The sequence below is a fragment of the Dipodomys merriami genome, unplaced genomic scaffold (assembly GCF_024711535.1).
Source record: "Dipodomys merriami isolate MVZ:Mamm:240054 unplaced genomic scaffold, mDipMer1.0.p SCAF_21, whole genome shotgun sequence".
NCBI classification, from domain to species: domain Eukaryota; kingdom Metazoa; phylum Chordata; class Mammalia; order Rodentia; family Heteromyidae; genus Dipodomys; species Dipodomys merriami.
The window spans coordinates 681,981-702,655 of NW_027203493.1; the positions used below are offsets into that span (position 1 = coordinate 681,981).

Sequence of the window (20,675 nt, forward strand, 5' to 3'; positions counted from 1 at the left end):
AGTACTTTTTTTTGAGTCACAAATTTATTTTTTCATAGCTTTTAGTTTTTATTTTTTTTTGGTGGTTCTTGGGGCTTGAACTCTGGGCACTGTCCCTCAGCTCTTCAGCTCAAAGCTAGCTCTCTACCACTTGAGCCACAGCACCACTTCTGGTTTTCTGGTGGTTTATTGGAGATCAGAGTCTCTCAATCTCTGGAGCAGGTAGGATTACAGGCATGAGCTACCAGCTACTGGTTCTTCTCTCTCTTTAAAAAAAAAATGTATTGCTAAGGTGATGTCTAGAGGGGCTACATGTCAGGTAATGAGTACATTTCTTCTTTTTGATGATTACATATAATTCAATCCATGCTCCTAGGCAAGGGAGGGCATACCAACCCTGCCTGGTCAATCATAGCATTCTATATAATTGGCGATAATAATTAGTTAGAGAGCTGGGCATGTGGCCCACGCATGGTCTATGTGATAACTCCTTTAGAAATGAAGTTTGGACAATAGAAGAAATAAGTTTTGTCCACTACAACTGAGGCTATTTGGGATTGTTGATGGTCATCTTTTGTACCCTGTGGAGAGAACATTTGAAAAATGAAATTATATGGTTAAAAAAAGTTAACTTTCTCCAAAGTAATATCTGGCCTTTATCCTTGGCTCCTTGAAGATGGTGTCTAAACCCTTGGGAAGTTTATTAAAAAGGACCATGCCAGGGGTTGGGAATGTGGCTTCGTGGTAGACTGCTTGTCTAGCATGCATGAAGCCCTGGGTTCACTTCCTCAGTACCACATAAACAGAAAAATCCAGAAGTGGCGCTGTGGCTCAAGTGGTAGAGTGCCAACCTTGAGCCAAGAAGCTCATGGACAATGCCCCAGGACAGGCAAAAAAAGGGACCATGCCAGATGGTCTAACAACAGGATTGTAAAAAGAAAGACCTTTGAGCAGACACAGAGGTAGGATCTCTGTGACAGTCTCTGGAGGTAGAGATTGAAGAGATTCCTTTACGAGCCAAGAAAGCCAAAGATTGCAACACCTAGGGGAGGCTCAATAGAACCAAAGAAGGGTCTTCTGCTAGAGCTGTCGAGAAAGAACAGCCCTAATGACACCCTGATTTGGACTCGCAGCCTCCAGAACTGGGGAGCTGGGGGAGGGGCAGAGGATGGGTGGGAATCTTTTACTTCTTATGTAACTCTTTGGCCAAATCAAAGAACTCAATTAATACAAGTGCTGATTAGCAATAGAAAACCGTAAAGTTTTACTCAATGAATAAGAGAGTGAAGCTTGAAGGCATGAATAATCAAAGCATGCTGCTTTCATATTTTAGACAAACAAGAGTAAGCCACAGGAAGAATGGATGTCTTATCTGAACCTGTGTACTAAATTCTGGGGAGGTTACTCTGCAGATGGCTTATTTAGGTTCTTTGCAAGTCCCAATTACCAGTGCCTGATGATCAAGACAACTTTCCAGCCTTGGTATTGAAACCAGCTAAAAGCCTGGGCATGTAGCCACCTCTTAAACTCCTTAATGTTACCGAATAAATGGAAGGTCAGAGTTGGCAGGCATGGTTTCTGTGCCCACAACTATGGCCATGGACTGAGAACTTAAATCTGAGATGGTATCTAGTAGCTATTTGTGGACCAGGGGTTACACAGGTACGTTGTGTTCTTGGAAGAACGGTAAACTGAACTTGGCAGCTCATGCCTGTTCCTGTTCCTGTCAAACAGCCAAGATAAGAAAGTTCCCCGAAGTCTCACTTTACCATCCAGATCTGACCAATGAATGGTGAACTGAAGTAAAATCTGAATAGTCTGGGCTAAGTTCTTCCTGAGGCTTACATCCCTCATTTGCATAGCAGAGCAGAATGGATGCTGGGAAGAAAAGTGTTTACTGTAGAAGCCAGCTTCTTGCTTCATTCCTTCTCAGAATACTTTTGTTTTCTACCAAAGGCTGCCTCTTCTGGGTTTGCCAAGTAGTTGTTGAAATAAAGACTCTCTTTTTATATTGATTTTTTCCTTTTGTTGTTGTTGTTGTTGACAGATTTAGTGTTCTTCTTTCCAAATTTTTATTATAAAGTGAAAATTACTTATGTTGGACTTTTTTCCTTCTGCTCTCTGGTTATGCTGCTGGTGGCTTAGGAAATTAATCCTAGGACCAGTCTTTCTACTTTTGGCTAGCACCTGTAACAGCTTACTAAACCCTTTATTTATCTATTTATATATTTGTGTGTGCCATTACTGGGGCTTGAATTAGGGCCTGAGCACTGTCCCTGAGCATTGTTTTGCTCAAATCTGGTGCTCTATCATTAGAGCTATAGCTTCACTTCAGGATTTTTTGGTGGATAATTGGAGCTAAGAGTCTCATGGATTTTCCTGGCTTCTAACCTCTCTCCTTAGATTTCAGCCTCTTGAGGAGCTAAGAGAGTGCCCAGCTCCAAACATTTGTATTTGAGACATTTTTTTTTTTTTACATTTTGTCTTACCACAGTTAGCATTAGATCTGTCCTAGAAAATGGTGCCTCTCTTCCCCAGCCCTGGCCCTCATCTCTCTGCCATACACAACAGATCTGTGGCCTGATCTAGTGGGTCTCAGACTTTAGGTAGGATCAGAATCAGCTGGAGTTAAAAGTCTAGCTTTGTGGCTCCTAGTCACAGACTTTCCCATTCATCAGGTGGTTGTGAACACATTCAATCTGAGGTTGGCACTACCTTCTTCCTGGGAACCAGAGTAGCTGGGTAGGAGGTTGGGAAACTTGTTTACTTTTAGTTCTCTTGCAAGTGTCTGATGAATGATAAAGAGCTTTTTTTGTTTTGTTTTTTGTTTCTTCACTGCTGGATGTTGGCATGCTTAATTCTGCTTCTCTGTGGGGACAAGCTAAGTGGGAACTGAAGCAGTCTAGGAATGATTAAATTAATCCCCAGAAGTAATTTTGTAGCAATGAGGGGAGTTCTCAAGGTAGAGGGATCTATCCCAAAGCTGTAAAGCTATCTCAGCTGTACAACTACCACCCATGCTTCTTTTGTTTCATAACATTGCCTGTATTTTTGTTTTCTTTCTCAAAGAGATCTCCCCTAGCAAGATGACAGCTGTTTGGGGGCTTGTCAATTTTCAAGTTCTTGGTCATTTTTCTTGGTACCATAAGGCTCAACACAAGGTCTGACTCTCAGAAGAGTTTCATGATGTTAAAAAACCCCAAAAAGCAATTTCCCAGAAGTTCCTGGTCACCATTATTAGGAGGAATGAACAGGAGATTATTTGAATATTTATAAGCTGGCCAGTAAGCATGGCTTGTTGCTATGATAGGACATCAACAATGGTTTTCAATAGAGGAACCTGGAACTCATGCTCCTGGCAGTGTTCTGGACAGTTTCTGTTTAGAAGGGGCTATAGAGGTAGTAACAGCTTCATGGGATGCTCTGTGCTGGGCACAGAGGCTAGCGCATACGAGCTCTAAAGAGTCTGTAGAATCAATAATAAAGCAAGGCAAGCACTCTACCACTGAGATACCTTCCCAGCCCAGGCCTCAGCTATTGTACAAGGCCTGGACCAAAACTTAGGGTGCTCTATGTACTAATGGATAGCAATAATGATTTTTTCCTTAAAAATATTATGTATTTACTATATTTACTAATGAATCAAATGTCACAATATTAATCATTAATATTATGAGCAAAACCAAATTATTAATGAAAATAAAAATGAAGGAAATTAAATTATTAATACAATACTATTTATTTATTTTTACTATTTTATTATCTTGAAGCAGTTGTTCAAAGGAGTTTTTTTTTTTTTTTTCTTTTTTTGGGTCCAGTCATGGGGCCTGAACTCTGGGCCTGGGCACTGTCCCTCAGCTCTTCAGTTCAAGGCTAGCGCTCTACCACTTGAGCCACAGTGCCAATTCCGGATTTTTTTCTTTTTGCTTATGTGGTACTGGGGAATCGAACCCAGGGCCTCAGGCAAGTGCTCTACCATGAGCCACCTTCCAAGCCCCTCAAAGGAGTTTTTATTCAACATGTCAGTTTGTGAGTACAGTGCATCTCAATCGATGTCACAGCTTTGATAGCACTGGGTATTGAACTCAAAATCTCCCATTTAGTAGGCAGATGCTCTGACACTTGAGCCTGGAGTTAGGGACATTTCTGTTAGTGCCATTTCTGTGAGGAAGTGTAGTGGACATGAAATGATCCAAGTATGATTTTTGGAATCACAGGGTTGAGTGCCACACAGACAGAATGTTTTTAAAGATGGGGAGATGAAAGGTAACAATTCTTCCGGGGAGCATGATGAGAATCCATCTTGCTCTCATAATCCAATGGCTGCCTTCCTGGCCCACTGACCCTCACCCCTCTGGAGCCAGTTCTCAGAAAGACCTCAGCCTTGACCCTTTCTAAAAGTACCTGTTGCCCCTGGTGAAGACTGTCTGCAGTAACTGTCCCATTTTACAACTAATAACTTCCTCATTTTGCTATACTTAGACCCTCTGTGCTCCTCTTATCTCTGACGGCTTGATGGAACTTGGCTCCCTTCTGCAGCGATGGTCTGGTCTGTTGTGGTCTCTGTCTTCTCTTTTTCCTTTCCTCACAGAGAACATCCCATGGACAAGGCATATTAAGAACAGAGCAGATAAAATACAAAATTATTAAAGTCCAATTGCTTAGCGAGGACGGAATTAGGTCTCTGTGGGAAGTAAAGTCAGAGTAAAGTTCTTATTTATTCATTTTTAGGCATATACTTTTGGGGGGGGGCTGGTGGTGTGACACAGTGGTATAGCACCTGTGTAGAAAGCAGGAAGCTCTGAGTGCAAACCCTAGTACTGCAAACCAGTGCCTGGCTCCCCCGCCCTCTGTCTGTCTGTCCCTGTCTCTGTCTTTTTCCAGGCCTGAGCACTGTCCCTGAGCTTCTTTTGCTCAAGGCTAGCACTCTACAACTTGAGCAGCAGTGCCACTTCCAGCCTTTTCAGTTTATGTGGTACTGAGGAATTGAACCTAGGGCTTCATGAATGCTAGGCAAGCACTCTACCACTAAGCCAAACCTTCCTAACCCTTGTTTCGCTCTTAATGACTTCTGTGTCTAGATGGCACACTATTTTGGTAATTAATTGGCTCTTATGAATATGTGCTGTATTTTTCTTGATGTCCTCCTCCACAAAAACCACAATAGAAAACATATTTTTGCTGGGCACTGGTGGCTCATGCCTGAAATCCTAAGCTCTGATCTGAGGATCATGGTTAAAAGCCTGCCTGGGCAGAAAGTCCATGAGACTCTTATCTTCAATTAGCCACTAGAAAACCATAAGTGGCATTGTGGCTCAAAGTGGTAGAGGGTTAGCCTTGAGTGAAAGAGTTCAGGGACAGTAAGGTGCAGACTCTAAGTTCTAAAAACTTCTTGTACCTGGATAGGCTTCTCTTTTTCAAGATTTGGGAAGTTTTCTTCTAGTATTCTGTTGAAAATATTTCCTATACCTTTAGAGCTTCTGCTCTTCCCTTTCCAATACCTCTCAGCCACAAATTTGGTCTTTTAATTGACTCCTATACTTCTTGCAGACTCCGTTTTTGCTTCTTGGTTTGTTTGCTTGTTTCGTCTGTTTACTTTCTTTCTCTAGTGCATCTAAATCTTCAAGTATCTGTCTTCCTTGTCATCTGTCCTGCTGCAGAAGCTTTGTACTTTATAATTTTTATTTCTCTGCTCTGGTTTACCATTTTTTAGGATTTTGATCTCTTTATATAAACCACCTAAGCAGATTCAAAAAAGTAGTGAAATTGAAATGGCAGTGCAGTACCTCCCGACAAAGAAAAGTCCAGATCCTGATGGCTTTATTTATTTTTTGGTTGGTCATGGGGCTTGAATTCTGGGCCTGAGTGTTCCTTCAGCAATTCAGCTCAAGGCTAGTGCTCTACCACTTGAGCCACAGTGCCACTTCTGGTATTCTGGTGGTTTATTGGAGATAAGAGTCTCCTGGACTTCCCAGGCTGGCTTTGAACTGCAATCCTCAGATTTTAGCCTCTTGAGTAGCTAGGATTACAAGCATGAGCCACTGGCACCCAGCACAGCTGAATCTTATAAGGCCTTTGAAGCTGATGCTTCTCAAAAGTATTTCATGAAATGCAAAAGGAAGGATCACTACCAAATTCAATCTATGAAGCTAGCATTATAGTTATCCTCAAACCAGACAGAAAGTCAACTAAAGAAGAGAACTAACTATAGACCTATCTCTTTGATAAGCATAGTTGTAAAACTTTTTAATAAAATACTGGGCAACCTAGACAAATAACTAATAAAAATCATACACTATAATCAAGTGATTTTCTTCTTATAGATGAGCCAATGTGTAAATCAATACATGTAATATCAACAGATCCCAAGACAAGAATCACACAATCATCTCAATACAGCAGAAAAAAATCCTCTAACAAGCTCCAATATCCTTTTATGAGAAAAGCTCTGAAGAATATAGATGTAGACAGAACATTCCTCAACATAATAAAGACGGTTTATAACAACCCTACAGCCAGCATCACACTAAATGGTGAAAAACTAAAACCATTCCCTCTAAAATGAGAAATAAGACAAGATGTCCACTTTCTCCACTCCTTTTCAGTATTGTATGGGAATTCCTAGCCAGAGCAAGAAGACAAAAGAAAGACACAGATGGGACCCAAATACAGAAAGAGGTCAAACTATTACTAAAGAACCCTGGAAATTCTACCCCTAAGCTCCTAGAGCTGATAAATAACTTTGGAAAAGTAACAGAGTATAAAAAACAACCAGTAATTTTTCTGTACACTAACAGATGATTGAGAGTGAAATGAGGAAAGCAACACCATTTGAATTAGACTAGAAAATACCTAAGCATCAACCTAACAAAGGAAATGAAGGACTTCTACCATAAAATTTGTAAAGTTGGGTCTGGGAAGGTGGCTCAGTGGTAGAGTGCTTGCCTTGTATGCATGAGGCCCTGGGTTCGATTCCTCAGCACCACATAAGCAAAACGAAAAAAGCCGGAAGTGGCTCTGTGGCTCAAGTGGTAGAGCGCTAGCCTTGAGCTGAAGAGCTGAGGGACAGCACCCAGGCCCAGAGTTCAGGCCCCACGACCGGACCCAAAAAATAAATAAATAAATAAAATTTTGAAGACATTGAAGATGACAGTAAGGAGTGGAAAGACCCCGTACTCCTGGACTGGTAGACTTAATATCATGAAAATGGCAACACTTTCCAAAACGATTTGCAAATTCAATGCAATACCTATCAAAATTCCAACATTCCAACATTATTCTTCACTGAGATAGAGAAAACAATCCAAAAATTCACATAAAATCGTAAGAGGCCCTGAATCGCACAAACCATCCTGGGCAGAAAAAGTAGCATTGGAAGTATAACAGCTCTGGACTTCCAACTCTACTACATAGGTGCAGTGATGAAAACAACTTGCTACTGGCATGAAAACAGGGTCAAGGACCAGGAAAACAATAGAAAATACAGAAATAAACCCACAGATGCACAGCCATCTAATATTTGATAAGGGTACCAAAAACATAGGATGGAAAAACAAGACAGCTTCTTCAACAAATGATGTTAGAAAAACAATATCCACATGTAGAGAATGGAAACTAGATCCCTATCTGTCACCTAGCTCTGGTATTTACATATATTTATGGTCATGGGGAAAACCAAAATCAGTCCTCTGCAGTCATATTGAGCAGGATTGGGGTGGGATAGAGGGTGTGGGAATCTAGGTTGGGGCTAGATGAGTCACTGATGTGGGGGGGGGTGGGGATGAATAAGAAAGTTCTGGGCAGATGCTGGTGGCTTATGCTGAGGCCTGGGTAACTCCATCTTGAGCTAGCCGTCATCTTCTGAGGTATGAGTTATGCAGCTGACCATGAGCCTGACCTGGGAATGAACAGAAGAAGCGACTAGGTACAGGAACAATCCATGGGAAAACCTCAGGCAGGTGCTGGAGGGCGTGGTGACCCCCGCAGTCAGGCCGTAGGTGGTGTTTGTTTAAGAAAGGAACCCTGCAGTTTAGCACGTGCCTCCTTGAGACTCCCCTGTGGTGCAAGCCAACCAGTTTAAAGTACGTCAGCCATAACAACCTGTTTCTGGTCCTTTCCCTGTTTTGTAGCACACCAATTATGTTAAAGTTCCCGTCCTCCCTAAAAAGTGTATAAAAAGTGCTGTAACCCTGGGCTCGGGGCCTCTCAGCGTCATGGGCTGCTGCCCTGTACGCGGGGGGACCAAGCTCCAGCTTGCAATAAAGACTCCTTTGCTTTTACATTGGTGACGTTCTCGGTTTTACAATGCCTGTAATCCTAGCTACTCAGGAGGCTGAGATCTGAAGATCATGGTTTGAAGCCAGCCTGGCAGGACAGTTCGTGAAACCTTTATCTCCATGTAATCACCAAAAAGCTGGAAGTGGAGCTGTCACTCAAGTGGTAGAGAGTAAGCCTCGAGCAAAAAACAAAATCAGGGAGAAGCCTTAGTACCAGCATAAAAAGAAGGAAGGAAAGGAAAAAGAAAATACTACTCAAGGTAAAGGCTAGAACAAAGTCTTCCTGTAGTAGCAATAGTGATATCTGACAAAGCAAATGAAACCTCATTAGAAGAGACAAAGAAGAATACTTCATATTGATAAGGAGAACTGTCTATCAGGAAGACATAACAGTTCTTGGCATCTATCTACCAAATGCTGGTGCTCCCAACTTCACCAAACAAACACTAGCTGACCTAAAAACACACATAGATCCAAACACATAGATCACTGGAGATTTAAACACACCATGTCAACAGTAGCTAGATCATCCATGCAAAATCTCCGCAAAGAGGCCTCAGAGTTTCATAATGGTTTGGACCAACTGTACCTAGCAGACATCTACAGAATATTCCACCCAGCAGTGTCCGACTATACATTTTTCTCAGCAACCCATGGTACACTTTCTTAAGTCTCTCTCATTTTCTCATCTAACTTCAAAACTGTTCAAGTTCATAACCTGTGTAACTTTCTTCCTGGTAAAATCAAATGGCTATGCTGCTTGCAGTACTGAAAACATGCTCTGGGGGCAGAATTTGCTTTTGGGTAAACATCTATTGGAGATAGTCACCAAGCTTAGAAAGAAGTTATGTTGAGGTGTTTTGCTTTCTTTTTTAATTGTTGCTTTTCTCTTCTCTTTTTTCTCTCCTTTTCTTTCATCTCTCCCTCCCTCCCTCCCTCCCTCCCTCCCTTCCTTCCTTCCTTCCTTCCTCCTCTTCTTTCCTTCTTCCTCTGTTTTTTCTTTTTTTCCTTCTTCTCCCCACCTTTCTTCCCTCCCTCCCTCCCTCCCTCCCTCCCTCTTTCTTTCTTTCTTTCTTTCTTTCTTTCTTTCTTTCTTTCTTTCTTTCTTTCTTTCTTTCTTTCTTTCTTTCTTTCTTTCTTTCCTTCCTACCTTCCTTCCTTCCTTCCTTTTCTCTCTCTCTCTTTCTCTCTCTCTCTTTCTTTCTTTCTTTTTTTTTTTTTTGGGTCCGGTCGTGGGGCCTGAACTCTGGGCTTGGGCGCTGTCCCTCAGCTCTTCAGCTCAAGGCTAGTGCTCTACCACTTGAGCCACAGCGCCACTTCTGGCTTTTTTCTTTTTGCTTATGTGGTGCTGAGGAATCGAACCCAGGGCCTCATGCATGCAAGGCAAGCGCTCTACCACTCAGCCACCTTCCCAGTCTGACACTTTACCTTTTGAGCCATGTCTCTGATATGATGTTTTACTGATTAATCAGAGATGAAGATTTATAGACTTTTTGCCCAGGCTGGCTTCAGACTGCAAACTTCCAGGTCTCATTTTCTGGAATAGCTAAGATTACAGGCACGAGTGCCCAGCTTGTTTCCTACTTTTCTATGGGTGGCCTTTTTGTTTTATGTGTTTTCCAGTTGCCTTTAAAAATGTTTCATTATTCCCGATGGTCTGACAGGTTTGTCTGTTCTTTCTTACACAGACTCCACTCAGTCACAGAATCACATGGAGGAGGCTTGAAATCTGCCCTTCAACGGAGAAGTCCCTTGGAAGTCTAGTTAGCCTTGCGACCAATGCTGGGTTTTGTCTCCAGCCTATGAAGCTTTTCATAAGGTCATAAACTAGAGTGAAGAGGCAAGGTATTGAAAGCAGAACTCAAGGAGATTGACAGGCTGTCCATGGTACAATACCAAGACTTGACCTCACACAGTGTCTAGGGTAATGTCAGTCATTTATATCAGTCTCCCATCCTTTTCACTTCTGACTACAGAAATGGGAAACTGATGTGCAATGTACAGTGATGGGGGGCACAGGTCTATCTTGTGGTGCTCAATCTTCAGGCTTGCCATTGATAATAGTATTCCCGCAGAAGTGATTTTTTTAATCTGTTGTGGGGCTTGAACCCTGGGCCTGCGTGCTGTCCCTCAGCTCCTAAGCTCAAGGCTAGTGCTCTACCACTTGAGCCACAGCGCCACTTCCCTGAGTGGTTTATTGAACATAAAAGTCTATGGACTTTTCCTGCCCAGGCTGGCTTTGAACTGCAATCCTCAGATCTCAGTCTCCCGAGTAGCTAAAAAAAATACAGGCATGAGCCACGAGCGCCTGGCAGAAGTGATTTTTTAAAGAGTGATTTCACTTTAATTCTTCTGCAAATTGCCACAGAAAGATGGTGTTTTAAAAAATATTTTAAAAACTGAGAGAGTATGAGAGGAGTGAGATTGTCTAAAAAGAAATGTACTCTTTACCTGACTTATATAACAGTAAATCCTCTGTACATCACTTTTATAATAATAAACAATTAAAAAATACATGCTCATTGTCTATAAGTAGTTGTGTAAAGGAGTTTGCATTCAACAAAGCAGGATATGAACACAATGCATCAACGTCACACTTTTATCATTCTTCTACCTCCTTCCCTAGTTCTCCCTTTCCCTCAATTTTCTTAATTTTGCTAGATAAGCATTGAATTTTTTTTTTTTTTTTTTTTTTTGTCATTCATGGGCTTGAACTCTGGGCCTGGGCACTATCCCCAAGCTCCTCAGCTCAAGGCGAGTACTGTACCACTTGAGCCATAGCAACACTTCCAGATTTTAGGTGGTTAATTGGAGATAAGAGTCTCATGGACTTTTCCTGCTCAGGCTGGTTTGAACTGCAGTCCTCAGATCTCAGCCTCCTGAATAGCTAGAATTAGAAGCGTAAGCCACCTGCACCCGGCCCTCAGTTATTTTTCTCTAATATCTCATACATGTGGAATTTGCTTTCCTCTCCAGTCAGAGACCAAAGGCCAAGGCCTGGGCAGGGATAAGGAAGAGTTGGAAAGCAATGCTTTGTGAAGTTTCCCAGACAGGGAAATAGGCAGCCAACCTAATGCTGCCATTACAGTGCTCTGACCTACTCTAGCCCACTTTCCCCACTGGTTCACACCCTCAACTCTTTCTGTGAACTGCCATGATGTCTACAATCCCCTTCTTGTTGTAGAGCTCAACCTCAGAAATGCTCCAAGCTAAGAGAAAAAAGGGCCTGGCTTAGAAACTTTCCTCTTTGAGCCGGGTGCTGGTGGCTCAGGCCCATTATCTGAGCTACTCAGCAGGCTGAGATCTGAGCATCACAGTTCAAAGCTAGCCTGGGCAGGAAACCACATGAGATTCTTATCTCCAATAAAACCACCAGAAACCCAGACATGGTGCTGTGGCTCAAATGGTAGAGTGCTTGCCTTGAGCTGAAGATTTCAGGGACATTGCCCAGGCCCCCACGACTGACAAGAAAAAAAAAAAGAAAAAAAAAGAAACTTTCCTTTTGCAGACATAGTTCTCCTTGCAAGATACCCTTGGAAATATCCCATCCAGGAAATTGTTCCTAGAAAAAGTGCTACACATGATGCAGTGTGCAGATGGATTTAATTTGGCATCTGTTCTATCAGCTTCCTCCCTGTGGCCATGTATTAGCTTCCTAACCAGAAATTCAGGTGCCCTTCACCTGTGTGCCCCATAGATATCCAGTCAACCTCATTCCTGCCTAGGTAAATGACTAGAAACCTCCCTGCGTTGAGAAAGAAATCACCATCATTTCTACAAATAGGTGTCTGTTTCCAAAAGGTAGGGTATCTATGCATCCTTTCACTTGTAGTTTTGCTGCAACAGCTTCCGAAGGTATTTGCCAAGTTGCTCCTGCAAGTTTTCCTAAGTAGCCTATAAATTTAAGCTACTTGGTACTAGCAATATCTGGACAGGCAGTGGCACTGACTGTGCACGACAATAGAATGAAAAGTTAGTTTAGGGAAAAGTCTATATTTGCCCCTTTAACAAGACTTGACACAAGAGGACACACAAGACTCCCAGGATTTATGTGGCCAGCCCCAGACCCTCCAGCTCATGAGTTCTTGAAGATCACACAGTTAAGGCAGACTTGCTTTTCCCTGTCTTATAAAGGGAATTGAAAAAGGTGATTTTCTTTGACAATGACATCTAGATCTCTAGCGAGGGTAAGAGGAAGAGGAAGAATCTGGAAGTCCTGGAAGAATCCATTTTTACGATTTATTTGCCAAATCTTCCACAGTTTTTGGTGTTTTTTTTTAAATCCATACTTGTCCTACCATGTTATTTAGGCTGTCCTTGAACTAAGATACCTCTTGCCTCAGTAACTCCGATAGATGGAATTACAGGTCTCAACTGCCATGAGCCACTGACTCTTCCCTTTTTTCCTTAAGATTTTGGCACTCGCTACCCCCAAGATGTTATCTAGCAACCAATCTTGGGAGCCTGGGACAAACAGCATCACACTGTGGGAATATTGAAGAAGTTATGGAGATTCAACAAGGAAAAACAAGAGGAGATTCAGAACGTAAAGGAAGAAAAATGCCATGGCACGTTTCATTCCAGGGCAGGGACTATACACAGTGTTTTGTAAAGTTGGAAGAATAGCGAGGATTACTTCTGCAAAAACTAGTAGTGGGCACTGATGGCTCAGGCCTATAAATCCTACACACACACACACAGACACACACCACAGACACACATAGACATACTCAGACACAGACAGACAGACAGACAGACAGACACACACACAGAAATCTTTGTGTTGATGATTACATTAGTTCTATTACCATTACTGGCTAGATGCCCAGAAAGCTGACCTTCCTCACTCAAGGCTATACTTATTCGCAGAGCCTGTTTGAAGGTTTGTGATTCAGAATATTGGCTCTGCAGGACTGGATTGTCCAGTCACCACCTCAGCTGGAACTCTTGATGTGTTTAAATGGAAGATTGGGAAGCTGTGGCTGAGTTAAATCTCTTCAGCCTCTGATGTGCACAAATCCACGGTCATGAATTTAGTGAGCTGCTGATGGTCTTAACCTGGCTCCTTTCTTCTACTTCCTCTTGCTAAAAGCTCCAAGCACCAGTGTTACCAAGAAGCTCAGAGCATTTACACATTTTGCTTAACATTGAAGGAATGGAAAGTGGTGAGCTCATTTCCCCATTGTGCCAGGTGTTTCCTGGTATAAACCTAGCTACTCAGAAAGCTTGGAGCAGAATAGATTTCCCCAAACAACATATTATAGTCTGTTGGTTGCCCGAAGCTCATGCCTGTAATCCTAGGTACTCAGGAGGCTGAGATCTGAGGATCAAGGTTCAAAGCCAGCCAGGGCAGGACAGTCCTTGAGACTCTTATTTCCAATTAACCAGCAGGAAACTGGAAGTGGTGCTGTGGATCAAGTGGTAGAGTGCTTGCCTTGAGCTGAAGAGCTGAGGGACAGCGCCCAGGCCCAGAGTCCAAAACCCATGACCAACCACCACCACCACCACCACCACCACCAAAAACCCCAAAACATATTATAGTCAAAGTGTTAAGTATGGAAAGGAAAGAAAGAACATAGAAATGTGAAACTGGCATTGTAATGCAGAATGATTTTAGGCCAGTATCCTGTCTTGTAGTTCCCAATGCCCAGGCTTGCCTTGGTTATAGGACTTGTCTGCACAGGTGATTCTCACCAACACAATGGGTCATTCCTTGATCAAAATCTCCTCCACCCAACACCCAATACTGTGGAATAATAACAAACTGACACAAATGTGCAATGCAAGGTATTTATTGGAGCAAGACGTTGAAACCTCTACATTTTGTGGGGTGAAGATTGGTGGATCCATGAAAGACAGTAAACACCAGGATGAAATCCTACGGCTCTAAAAGATTACAGCTGATCACAATTTTTGCCTGAAATTGAAAGAGAGCAAAGTTAAAATAAGCCATACTATCTGCAGATGAGATGTTAACAGGACTTAATTATTTGTGAGTGTTGTCAAGAAGAATATTTTACAAGTTATAAAGAGAACACATATGTATGCATGCATGCACGTGCACACGCATGCGCGCACACACTCACACAAATATGTTTTTAAAACCAAGTGACAAGCCAGGCGCTGGTAGCTTATGCCTGTAATCATAGCTATTCAGCAGGCTGAGATCTGAGGTTTGCATTTCAAAGCTAGCCAAGGCAGGAAAGTCCAGTGAGCTTATTCTATCCAATCAACCACCAAACACCCAGAAGTAGAGTTGTGGTTCAGAGTGGTAGAGAACTAACCTTGAAGCTTAGTCACAGTACCCAAGCCCTGAGTCTAAGCCCCATGATCGATTAAAAAAAAAGAAAAAATAAACAACACAAACCCCCCCAAACTCTGCCCCCCACCTCCAACCTAAACCATTAAATTGGATGCAATTACAAAAAGTTATTGTTTATGTACATAAGTCAGTATCTCTATTAGCATCAGGTAAATACACTCTGAGATGATTCAGGCTTATGTAACGGTGAGAGGCCCCATCAGGATAGAGCAGTTCAGTTTTGATTCTCTCTGCTAAGTCATAAAAGTAGAACTTCCCTTCTTCTCTATGGCAGGACTCAGGTCTGAGAGTTGGACAGGAATGAGAGGAGCTTTTGAAAAGCCTTGTTTTGAGGAGTTTATCTCAGCCCATGAGGTGGGCAGAAAGATCCAATCCCAGCACTACTGGGACAGAGCCCTAGTCTAGCTCTCTCTTTCCCATCTGTCCCCACCCATGCACATCTTTTCAACTCTGGCAAACACTACAACAGCTGTGATCCCCTAGTCTGACAGAACTCAACCTCAGCAAAACTCCCAAGTTCAAAACCACAGGGCTGAGCTCCGGTGGCTCACTCCTGTCATCCTAGCTACTCAGGAGGCTGAGATCTGAGGATCAAGGTTCAAAGCCAGCCTGGGCAGGAAAGTCCATGAAACTCTTATCTCCAATAAACCACTAGAAAACCAGAAGTGGCTTTGTAGCTCAAGTGATAGAGTGCTAGCCTTGAACGGAAGAGCTGAGGGACAGTGCTCAGGCCCAGAGTTCAGGCCCATGATCGACAAAAAAAAAAAAAAAGGTGATGGACACCTGAGTAGCTATAGATGAACTTCCCAAGGAAAGAGCAGATATTTGGAAACCTTCCCATCTATGTTTCCTGTAGTTGGCAGACCAACCTCATTCTTGACTATCTGACTGAGCAGACACCTTTAAGCAAAAAGGAGAAAGAAATGACCAGCACTGGGGTACAGGAATGGAGGGAGGAAGGGTGAGGTCATGCAGACATTGTATTCAATATACATTATATAAAAAATGAAGTATTTAACTTCTGGGTAGGGATGAGAGGGAGAAAACGTGGAGAGGGGCTGATGAAGAGGTGCCAATATCCAAGAAGCATTGTACTCATCACCTGACTGATGGAAGTGTAACCCCTTTGTACAAACTCCTTAATAATAGCAATAAAAGACTGGGAATGTGGCTTAGTGGTAGAATGCTAGCATGCTTGAAGCCCTGGGTTCGATTCCTCAGTAGCACATACACAGAAAAAGCCAGAAGTGGCGCTGTGGCTCAAGTGGTAGAGAGCTAGGCTTGAGCAAAAGAAGCTCAGGGACCGTGTCCAGGACCCGAGTTCAGCCCCTAATAACACAACAACAAGAACAATAATATTAATAGCACGGGGCTGGGAAGGTGGCTCAGTGGTAGAGCGCTTGCCTTGCATGCCTGAGGCCCTGAGTTCGATTCTTCAGCACCACATAAGCAAAAAGAAAAAAGCCGGGAGTGGCACTGTGGCTCAAGTGGTAGAGCGCTAGCCTTGAGCTGAAGAGCTGAGGGACAGCGCCCAGGCCCAGAGTTCAAGTCCCACGACCGGACCCCACCCCCCAAAAATAATATTAATAGCAATGAAAAAGAAATTACCATTACTTCTTCAATATATTTTCTCTTCAAAAAGCTTATCTTATCTATGCATTTTTTCACTTCCAATTTTGCTTCCACAGCTTCTTTAGGTGCATTGTATGACTGAAGTTGAAGCTTTAATGCAGAACTGGAGCCTGTTATAAAGGTGACACTTTCAATAACAAGACTTGGGCAGACCAGGGCATTTGCTGTGGAATGAGAGTAAAAAGAAATTTAGTTTTGGGAACTGTTTCATTTCTCCCTTTACCAAGCCTTGGGACTATTGACTAGATGGCTTCCTCAGTGTTTTTGTTCTTCTTCCCCTGATATTCTAAGACTTTGGTAGCATCATGAAGCTTAAACAGCCAGAAGGTAGAGCTAGGACTTTTTTATTGTAAAAGTACCGTTTGGGGGGTTACAGTTACATGAGTAAGCTTGTTGCTTGAACTCAGGACCTGGGTGCTATCCCTGAGTTTGTTTGTTTTCTTTTTCTTCTCAAAGCTCTACCATCTGAGTGCTCTACCACTTGAGCCTCAGCTCCACTTCTGGCTTTTTTGTTAATTGGAGACAAGAGTCCCACAGACTTTCCTGCTTGGGGTGGCTTTGAACTGTGATCTCAGATCTCAGCCTCTGGAGTAGTTAGGATTCCTGGCATGGGCTACCATCTGGCGGATTTCCTATTTCTTATATAGTTTATAAAGAAATTTGTAGTAGGTGTTATTCATTCACAATGCTGCCTAGACATGTAGAGAGGGTGAAAAGCAGGACTCCTACTTATCTACCCTGGAATTCTGAACAGTATGAATCCATATTATTAGCTCATAGAGGAAATTTCCACAAACAAGTTTTTTTTTAAATTTATATTTGTAATATTGTTATCTAGGATGGCCTTGAACTCACATACTTCTGCTTTGGCCATCTGAGTGGCTGGTATGATAGATTTGCAGAACCATGCAGAGATACCTTGCTACTCTCAGGGTTAGGCAACCTTGTACCCAAATAGTAACCTATTAGTCTCTGTTGGAATATCTAGTTAAATAGCAACACTCACTGAAGTATTTGAGAGGTTGTAAAGGGACAATGTGGAGAAATAATGTAAGATTCAGAAAGCGAAGGAAGAACAATAGTCAAAGACACTGGTATTGGTAGCTCAAGCCTGTTAATTCCACACTTAGATTTGAGGATCATGGTTCAAAGCCAACCCAGGCAAGAAAATCCGTGAAGCGACCGAAAAGTTATCTACCAGAAAGTTAGGCCTGGAGGTGTGGCTCATGTGGTAGAGTGCCAGCCTTGAGCAGAAAAGCGGTAAGCAAGAGTGAATGTCCCAAATGAAGTCTCAGTTCTGATACAAACATTAAAAAAAAATCAGTGCCACAAGTTTGTTGATAGGGAATGGAATACACACATGCATGGTTTAAATGACAGCAGTAATGAGTTTTGGAAAAGTAGAAATCATCATGTTGGTGATTCATTTGTTCTGTTAGCATGACGGGCAGGTCGTCCTGAAAGCTGACCCTACTCACCAAGGAGGGTTTGCTCAGTCTCAGAGACTGCTTGGTTTTGATTCCAAAGATTTCTTGCTCAGCATCTTAGCTCTGGGGTACTGACTTCTCTAGTCATCCCACAAGCCACACAGCTCCAGTGAGCTTTTTTTTTTTTAATTTTTATCAGGGGTCTTGAATTTGGGGCGTGGGCACTGTCCCTCAGCTCTTCAATTCAAGGCACTCACTCTAACACTTGAGCCACAGCGCCACTTCAGTCTTCTGGTGGTTAATTGGACATAAGAGTCTCACAGACTTTCCTGCCGGGGCTGGCTTTAAGCTTTGATCCTCAGATCTCAGGCTCCTGAGTAGCTAGGATTATAGGCGTGAGCTACCAACACTCGACTCCAGTGAGCTTTTTTGAGACTGTTAACAACACATCTCTATTTACACTTGGTCCGAGCTACAAGCGTCAGTGCTACAAAAATTATAATTAAAAAAAGAAATCCCAGCACATTTGTCCATTTGGCTCCAGAGATAATTGATGGGAAGTGTTACAGTCCAAGTTCCAACAATCAGAGTCAGAGAAGAAGCTGCAAGGAAAAACCATTTCTAAAATCGGCCAGCTGTGACAGACTCCTCAACATCTGAAATGTAAGGGTTTTAACGAAATGAGCTGCAGTCTTTTAGTGATTTACAATTCTGGTTGCTTGCTTAGCCCAGCCCCATGGGGAAACAGTTTTATTGAGTGTTCTAAGAAGAGAACTTACCAAGGTGCTTTGCTAGAGCGCTCACAAATAATACTCACCTTCGTAGAAGCAGAGGCCAAGAAGGACCAGCACAAGAGGTACGAGCCCTTTCATGATTCGCTGTGTGTGTCTACCTTCAGCAAATAGCGAGCAATTTGGAGGAGAGCTCACTAGCTTGGAACGGTGATGGGGCCCAGGGCTATATGGACCTAGACATGGCGACTGGTCCTGCCCACACAGGCATGTGCCAGGTCACAAGGCCTGGCTGCCAGCCTTTTCCCTCCCTCTGTCTGTGTGGGTCCTCACCTGCTCCATCCCAACGGGCTTGCATCCAGGAGAGCAGCCTTAGATGAACTCTGTCCTTCTCTCCAGGTTTCCCATGCACGGATTGCAGAGACTTCAGTTTGCTTCTGAGGCCTTGATGACTACCTGTGCTCTCCATCTCAGGTCCTGAGTGCAGGTTGGCTCTGACAGGAGGAGAACAGACCTTGCTCACTTTGGTTATGGGGGAGCAGGTGCCTAAGAGCACCTGCTTAGCACTCCCCCACTGGGGTGAGCAATAGCAGGCCAGGGGCATTTTCGTGTGGTACATGCAGTAAAGACAAGCAGCATCTTTCTTCCTTCCTTCTTCCCTTCCCCTCTCCTTTCTTCCTTCCTTCCTTTCTTTCTTGCTTCCTTGCTTGCTTTCATTGGTCATGGTGCTTGAACTCTGGGCCTGAGAGCTGTCCCTGAGCTCTTCAGCTCAAGGCTACTACTCTACCACTTTGAGCCACAGTGTCACTTCCGGTCTTCTGGTGGATTATTTGAGATAAGATTCTCACAGACTTTCTTGCCTGGGCTGGTTTTGAACTTCGATCCTCAGATCTCAGCCTCCTGAGTAGCTAGGATGACAGGCGTGAGCCACTGGCACCTGGCAACGCCTCCTTTCAATTGTTTCCCATTCTGTCACCTTATGGTTATCTTAAACTTTTGTTTAAGAAGAAAACCTTAGAGAATTTGCTTTGGATGGTGCAACTACTCCACCTGATTTGGTTGGTATTCTTTTCAATAAAAGAGGCTGTCTCTGTGGTTTTACTTGCCGCTTACTGCATGAGCCACAGCCCCACTTCTGGTACTTTTGGTACTTCATTGGAGATAAGTGTCTCGTGGATTTTCTTGCCCCAGCTGGCTTTGAATCATGATCCTCAAATATCAGCTTCCTGAGTAGCTAGTGTTAAAGGCCATGAGCCACCAGTGCCAGGCAAAGCCTCAATTCTGTAAAAATGGAATTATGTGTATTATCTAGTCCAGTCATATCATAGCTGAGTGCATTTTAAAGATCCAATATATGTGCTCTGTAAAAGCCTATTATTCTCCTAGTTGCCAAAACATGTAAACTATCAAAATGTTCAGTAGGTTAGTTGACAAACTATTGTTCACTCAGACAATAGAATTTTACTTTTATTGAAAAGAATACCTAACAAGTACCCAGAACCACCTGAAAGTTATAGTATGAAGTTAAAGAAGAACGATAAAAAGGCTGTCACAATCTAACTGCGTCATTCGAAGGACACAATGGGAAACAATGGAGGCAGGGAAGAGATGATGGTAGATGGATGGATCCGGGCACAGAAGATGTGAGGGTGGTGCTGAGATTCTGTGTGAGACATGAGAGAAGGTAGAATTCACTTTTTACACACTTATCTGAACTCACAAATCCTACAAGATCAAGTGAACACTATGGACCGTTTCTCTATGGACATATCACTGCATGTGCATTGCTTGTACAAAATGCCAGTGGGTTACAGAGTTCACTGTGTAGAAGGTTCTCATGAACAGGGCTGAGACAGATGGGAAATCTCTGTATTTCCTGTTCAACTTGGCTGGCCATCTTGTAATAGCCTCCAAGTGGAAAAATCTACATGGAGGCACTTTAGAGGTGACAAAGGAGTTTTATTAGTCAGTCTGCAACCCTCTCCTGGGTTACCTCAGAACTAGGAGTAGCTGCAACCTCTAAGGGGGCAAGATTTTTCCCCCTTTTCCTCCTTCCCATAGGCCTCTCAGCTCTCAGCCTCTCCAGATCTCCGATCTCCACAGGCCTCTCGGTTCTCTGCAGGCCTCTTCCACCTCCCCGATCTCCACAGGCCTCTCTGCAGGCCTCTCTGACCCCTGCAGACCTCTCCCTGGTGGCCTCTCTGCTGGCCTCTCCACCCTGCACAGGCCTTTCCCCTTTGTGTGTCCCGGGGCCTGTCCGCCTGCATGGGCCTCTCTTCCGGTCTGGGTCTCCCCTCAGGCTGGCCCA

At 43.2% G+C, this 20,675-nt stretch overlaps 1 long non-coding RNA gene across 1 annotated transcript; it reads right to left on the bottom strand.

Annotated features, from left to right (window-relative positions):
- Nucleotides 1-14,085: 14,085 nt before the first annotated feature.
- LOC138833514 (uncharacterized) lies at nucleotides 14,086-18,577 on the bottom strand. The gene is made up of 3 exons (XR_011373941.1): nucleotides 18,454-18,577; nucleotides 16,186-16,373; nucleotides 14,086-14,172 (listed from the first exon to the last, which is right to left on the bottom strand). It is a non-coding gene; the product is annotated as an uncharacterized lncRNA (long non-coding RNA).
- Nucleotides 18,578-20,675: the final 2,098 nt, after the last annotated feature.